Below are 6,000 nucleotides of genomic sequence, written 5' to 3'. Positions count from 1 at the left end.
TTCCACAGCTGTACTTTGTTTGGTGATTGTGGTTTCCGTAGAAATCCCAGAAGTTCCACCTGCCCCACCCTGATAACTCATCCCACAAGGCACACAGTAGGTACATAATAAATGCTTATTGACAAGAAAATGAAGGGTTTATATATTATGGGTAATTTGACATAGACAGACTCAGAAGTCCATAACATACTGGGTTGCATCTGATATTTGTTGAGGGGCTAATTGAGAAGAAAGATCTTAGCTCCAGTTCCCAAGGATAAGTGGGGAGGGCTATCTCTCAGGAGAGTTAAGTCCAGGTGGGCTGTGGGACACAGGGTACAAATGGCCTTGGAGGCCTCCACTTCTCTCACAGAACACAGGAGGAAGCTGAATTTTAGGAAAGATGATCAGCACCATGGTCAGCGTAAATACCACCTCATTCACCTATCATCTCAGACAGAAGGTGGGAGTCCTCCCACTTTTTGTTAGTGCTCCTGGCATCATCTGTCAGTGAGGAAGGAATTTTCTGTCTCCAAATCCAATTCCTTTCCATTCCCTATCTCAGGCCTTGGGGTAGGGTCCAAAACTCACTTGGAGCTCTGGTGCCCTCAGGGTGCCCATTCCCTGAGCAGCAGCAAGCGTCCCTCCAGAGATGTCGGGATGGTCCATCCTGTGTCCTCCCCCGCTGGGCCCTGGAACACATTGTTCACCAGTGAGCTCATAGCCCTGGGAAAGACACCCCTGGGAAGGACGCACAAGGAAGTTACCGACATTCTCAGGCTGAGGGAGGTTGCCAAGACAGGTACTTACTTTCCTAAGGTTCCACTTACCAGTCTCTTTCTGGTGTCAAAAAACACAAAAGACTTCTTCAATACTCTTTTGTAGTCTTTGAATCCCTTCTCATTTTAGGCCCAGCCTTGTGCATGCAACGAACATGGGGCTGATAGCCAGGAGACCAATGCATTCTGTAACCTGAGCAAGTCATTTTATCTTGAGAATTTTCTCCTCCATATAGTGAGGAAGAAGGTAAGATGATCACTAAAAGTTCTAGCACTGTTTGTTTGTGATGTCCATTCTTTATGGCATGAAGAGCAGGAATCACTAACGCAGTTTCCCCATTTGTAAATTGGAGATGGGAAGTTTGCTCAAAGTCTCATAATGTGTATATGGATCTCTCTTTGTGTGTATACATGTATATTTACATACATGTCTTTATATTACACATACATATATTTACATATGTCTGCATATATGTGGAGACATATATATATATATATATATATATATATATATATATATATATAGAGAGAGAGAGAGAGAGAGAGAGAGAGAGACAGAGACAGAGACAGAGAGAGAGAGACATACACATTTTAGCAGAATAGGGGTAATGTTCTCTCTAAAATGTAATGTTCTCTGTTGAGGTTTCCTTGGGGTCTCTGGGAGCAGCCTTTGTTTCAGTTCAGTAATCACCACAAGTGCAGCCAGGTGTTAAAATCCAAATCCTTTATTATCTCCTTCAAAGTCTTTTCTCCTTTACTTAGGGCCTTTCTGGAGGCCTATCTCTCTCCTTGGCTCTGAGAGCTTGACCTCTGGCTTCTGAATCTCCCCAAATCCAAGGGTTTGTGCTTCAGCCTCCAGCCACCACAAAGGTGGACGATGGAATGAATCTGTCTCAGCCTCCAAGAGCTTCTAGTGTGCTTGTCCTTTCTGGCTCCAAGAGCTTCTAGCTTATATGTTGTACACTGAGTATACTCCAATCATTATATTATTTGTTGTAGGATTAAATCAATGCTAAACTAGATTTAACCATTGTCTCCTCAATTCCATTTAGTATCTTGTTTCAAGTTTTGGCCCATAACATCTCCTTGTAGGATTAAATCAATCATACTGAACCATGCTAAATTAGATAATTATTGTTTCTATCCATCCCACTGACTTAGTACCTTGTAAGAATCTTTTGTTTCAAGTTCAGAGTTCTGGCCCATAATATCTTCTGCTTTCTTTTGTTTTAGAACATTGGTGGTCATGACCTCCCTGATTTCTCAAGGAGGTGAGAACCCCAAAAGAGAAAGTGATCACGCTTTCCCTGACTGCTCAAAAAAGGGGTGAAAACATGGCAGAAATTAGATATGGATCCACACTTAACACCATATACCAAGATAAGATCAAAATGGGTCCATGACTTAGGCATAAAGAATGAGATCATAAATAGATTAGAGGAACAGAGGATAGTCTACCTCTCAGACCTGTGGAGGAGGAAGGAATTTATGACCAGAGGAGAACTAGAGATCATTATTGATCACAAAATAGAAGATCTTGATTACATCAAACTAAAAAGTTTCTGTACAAATAATACTAATGCAAACAAGATTAGAAGGGAAGTAACAAATTGGGAAAATATTTTTACAGTTAAAGGTTCTGATAAAGGTCTCATTTCCAAAATATATAGAGAACTGACCCTAATTTATAAGAAATCAAACCATTCCCCAATTGATAAATAGTCAAAGGATATGAACAGACAATTCTCAGATGATGAAATTGAAATTGTATCCACTCATATGAAATAGTGTTCCAAATCACTACTGATCAGAGAAATGCAAATTAAGACAGCTCTGAGATACCATTACACACCTGTCAGATTGGCTAAGATGACAGGAAAAAATAATCATGAATGTTGGAGGGGATGTGGGAAAACTAGGACACTAATACATTGTTGGTGGAGTTGTGAAAGAATCCAACCATTCTGGAGAGCAATTTGGAACTATGCCCAAAAAATTATCAAACTGTGCATACCCTTTGATCCAGCAGTGCTGCTATTGGGCTTATATCCCAAAGAAATACTGAGGAGGGGAAAGGGATCTGTATGTGCCAAAATGTTTGTGGCAGCTCTTTTCGTAGTGGCTAGAAACTGGAAGATGAATGGATGTCCATCAATTGGAGAATGGTTGGGTAAATTATGGTATATGAAGGTTATGGAATATTATTGCTTTGTAAGAAATGACCAACAGGAGGAATACAGAGAGGTTTGGAGAGACTTACATCAACTGATGCTGAGTGAAATGAATAGAACCAGAAGGTCACTGTACACTTCAATGCTGTATGAAGATGTATTCTGATGGAAGTGGATATCTTCAACATAAAGAAGATCCAATTCACTTCCAGATGATCAATGATGGACAGAAACCACTACACCCAGAGAAGGAACACTGGGAAGTGAATGTAAATTGTTAGCACTACTGTCTATCTACCCAGGTTACTTATGCCTTCGGAATCTAATACTTAATGTGCAACAAGAAAGTTGGATTTACACACATATATTGTATCTAGGTTATACTGCAACACATGTAAAATGTATGGGATTGCCTGTCATCTAGGGGAGGGAGTAGAGGGAGGGAGGGGATAATTTGGAAAAATGAATACAAGGGATAATGTTATAAAAAAACTACTCATGCATAAAAATTTTTATAATTATAAAATAAAATTTAAAAAAAATCATGGGCCAAATAGATGTGATACACACATAATTATAATAAAAGTAATAATTGTTCAGTTAAACAAAAAAAGGGGGTGAAAACACCATAAAAGAAAGTTTTCATGTCCTCTCTGACATCTCAGGAAGGGACATGAAAACACCAAAGAAAATGGGAAATCAAATCAGATTAGCGGGTTTCTTAAGGGGCTCATTTGAAACATGTATACATAAATCCATCAATATGGGAGGTATTACACATAATTACATAAATTACATAAGCACATAGTAACATAACACAGGCTAGTAGTGATGTAACAAATAACATGAATCAACATGAAGAATTTATACATGTCCATAAGTCCTAGAAATAGTCCAAAAGGAATCTATTGTCCATTAGTTCATGTGCCAGGAATCCAGTAATTCCTGTAAGTTTTGAAGTCCTGTACTAGTTTCATCTTGTGTTAGAGAATCCAATGATTCCTGCTGGTTTTCAAGTCCTGCAACAGTCTCATCTTGTGTTAAGGAATCCAATGCAGATTTTGTTCTTAGGTCTTCTCCTTTGTTTTGAGGTTTTTCTCTTTTTCTCTTTCCAGGTACTCGTTGTCACCCATCTGGTTCCTTCTCCATCTGTAGAAATGCAAGCAAACCTTTTCTCCCAAGCAGTTAACCTATCTAGTCCCTTCTATTTGCCACTTTCTAGATCTCTCCTCATCACCTGGCAATTAAATTGGAGCTTCTTGCACTGGACACTGCCCTTCTGTCGTGTTAAAAAAGCCTATATTCTCTCCAATTGTAATCCCTTTCTGCTATTTGATTGCTTTTTGGCTGATTGATCACATCATAGTCCTGAACTTCTAAAGGTGTAATCTCAGCTGCCATCATGCCCCACCTGTCTTTTGAATGATACCTTGGAGCTGGGCTCCGCCTCTCATTTCCCTGGGTCATTCTACATTCTGAGGCCCAGTGGAAGTCCTTGTGGCATTTTGGACATAGAGTTTTAGGTCTTCTCTCAGCCTGTCTTCTCACTCTATCTCTTAGATGTCCTATTTTTCCACACTGAAAGCACTGGCAAGTCTCTCTAGAAATCCTTTGCCAAGAGGTAGCCTGACTTTCCATGTTAATTGTAGCCTGGGTATAATAAACATTTGTGCCCACTGTAGCACAGCATCTTATGATCTCCTCTAAAGGAGCATCTTTGTGCAGTCCCCATATAATTCTTCTGCAAACCTCATTGGCATTTTCCTTAGCCAGATGTCTGGTCATTATTTCTGTAGCTGCATTCTCTCCAATAGTGCTTGTGACAGCAGTTTGCAGACATCCCACAAAATTTGCAAAAGGTTCATTGGGACCTTGCTCTATTTTTTTGAAAGCTTCCCCTCGATCTTTCTGTCCGGGGAGGGAACTCCAAGCTTTTATAGCAGCAGTAGCAATTTGCTTATGTGCTCCTATGGGGTAATTAGTCTGTGCTGAATTGCCTGTGTACTGACTTTCACTTGCTAGTTGGTCAAAGGTGACTTGTATGTTAACTCCAGTTTGATTATGCATTTGGCTTGTATCCTGCATAATTCATTATATTATGCCATAACAAGTTTTGTCCAGGTTATAAACATGTCCTTGCTGTGGATTTCCAATCACTAAGGGTTAAAATTTCATAAGTCAAACTCTCTAGTAATGTCTTAACATAAGATGATGTAGCCCCATAAAGAGTGCAAGCCTTTTTCAAATTCTTGACTTTTTCCAAATCAAAAGGAGTGTATCTTCTCCTTTTTTGACCTGAAGAGTCAAGCTCTTCAATCACAGAGTATGCATTTATTAAATCAGATATATCCTGTCCTTTTTTAGCTTTAATTAGTGCCTTTTGTAATCTTGTCATAGGCTGCCTCATAGGTGGTGCTGATTGTGTTTCTGCCTCTCCCCCCTCCTCCTTCTCCCTTCATCCATTGAGGGAAGCAGGTCAGGGAATGGGGAATGTCCTAAAGGCTTCTTCTGTGAAGGACCATACTTAAAATTGTACTTAACTCCATTCTTACCTGATTCTTTATCCTTTTCCCCTAGTTTAGTTGGCACCTCCCCCTCCTCCTGCTCTTTCTTCTTTTTCCTTATTCTATAATTTATATAATTTCCTAAAGCCAGTTGTATTAAATTATTTGTATTAAGTGTGTCTTTGGAAATTGAGTCAGGTCTATTTTTTTTGTAGTATTGACAAAATTGCTCTTCTACTAATTTCCACTCCTCTAGATCTAATTCTTTTTCCATAGAGAACCAAGGAGATGTGTACTGTACAGTTTCTAAAAGTTCAGTGATCTGTTCCCAAATTATAATCAAACCTTTTATATAACCAAATTATAATCAAACCTTTTATATAACCAAATTATAATCAAAGCTTTTCATAACCCTGACTATGCTCTCTACACATTTTCCTTGAAGAGGAAAAACAGGCTGCTTTCTAAACATCTGTCCCATTTTAGCTGAGTACTAGCTTTAGCCCTTTAACAAAGAAAAAAATAGGCTGGAATCAAATTGTGAAGGGTTTTCAAAGCCAAATGACT

The sequence above is a fragment of the Sminthopsis crassicaudata genome, chromosome 5, assembly GCF_048593235.1.
Source record: "Sminthopsis crassicaudata isolate SCR6 chromosome 5, ASM4859323v1, whole genome shotgun sequence".
NCBI classification, from domain to species: domain Eukaryota; kingdom Metazoa; phylum Chordata; class Mammalia; order Dasyuromorphia; family Dasyuridae; genus Sminthopsis; species Sminthopsis crassicaudata.
This window is presented reverse-complemented; position numbering follows the sequence as displayed.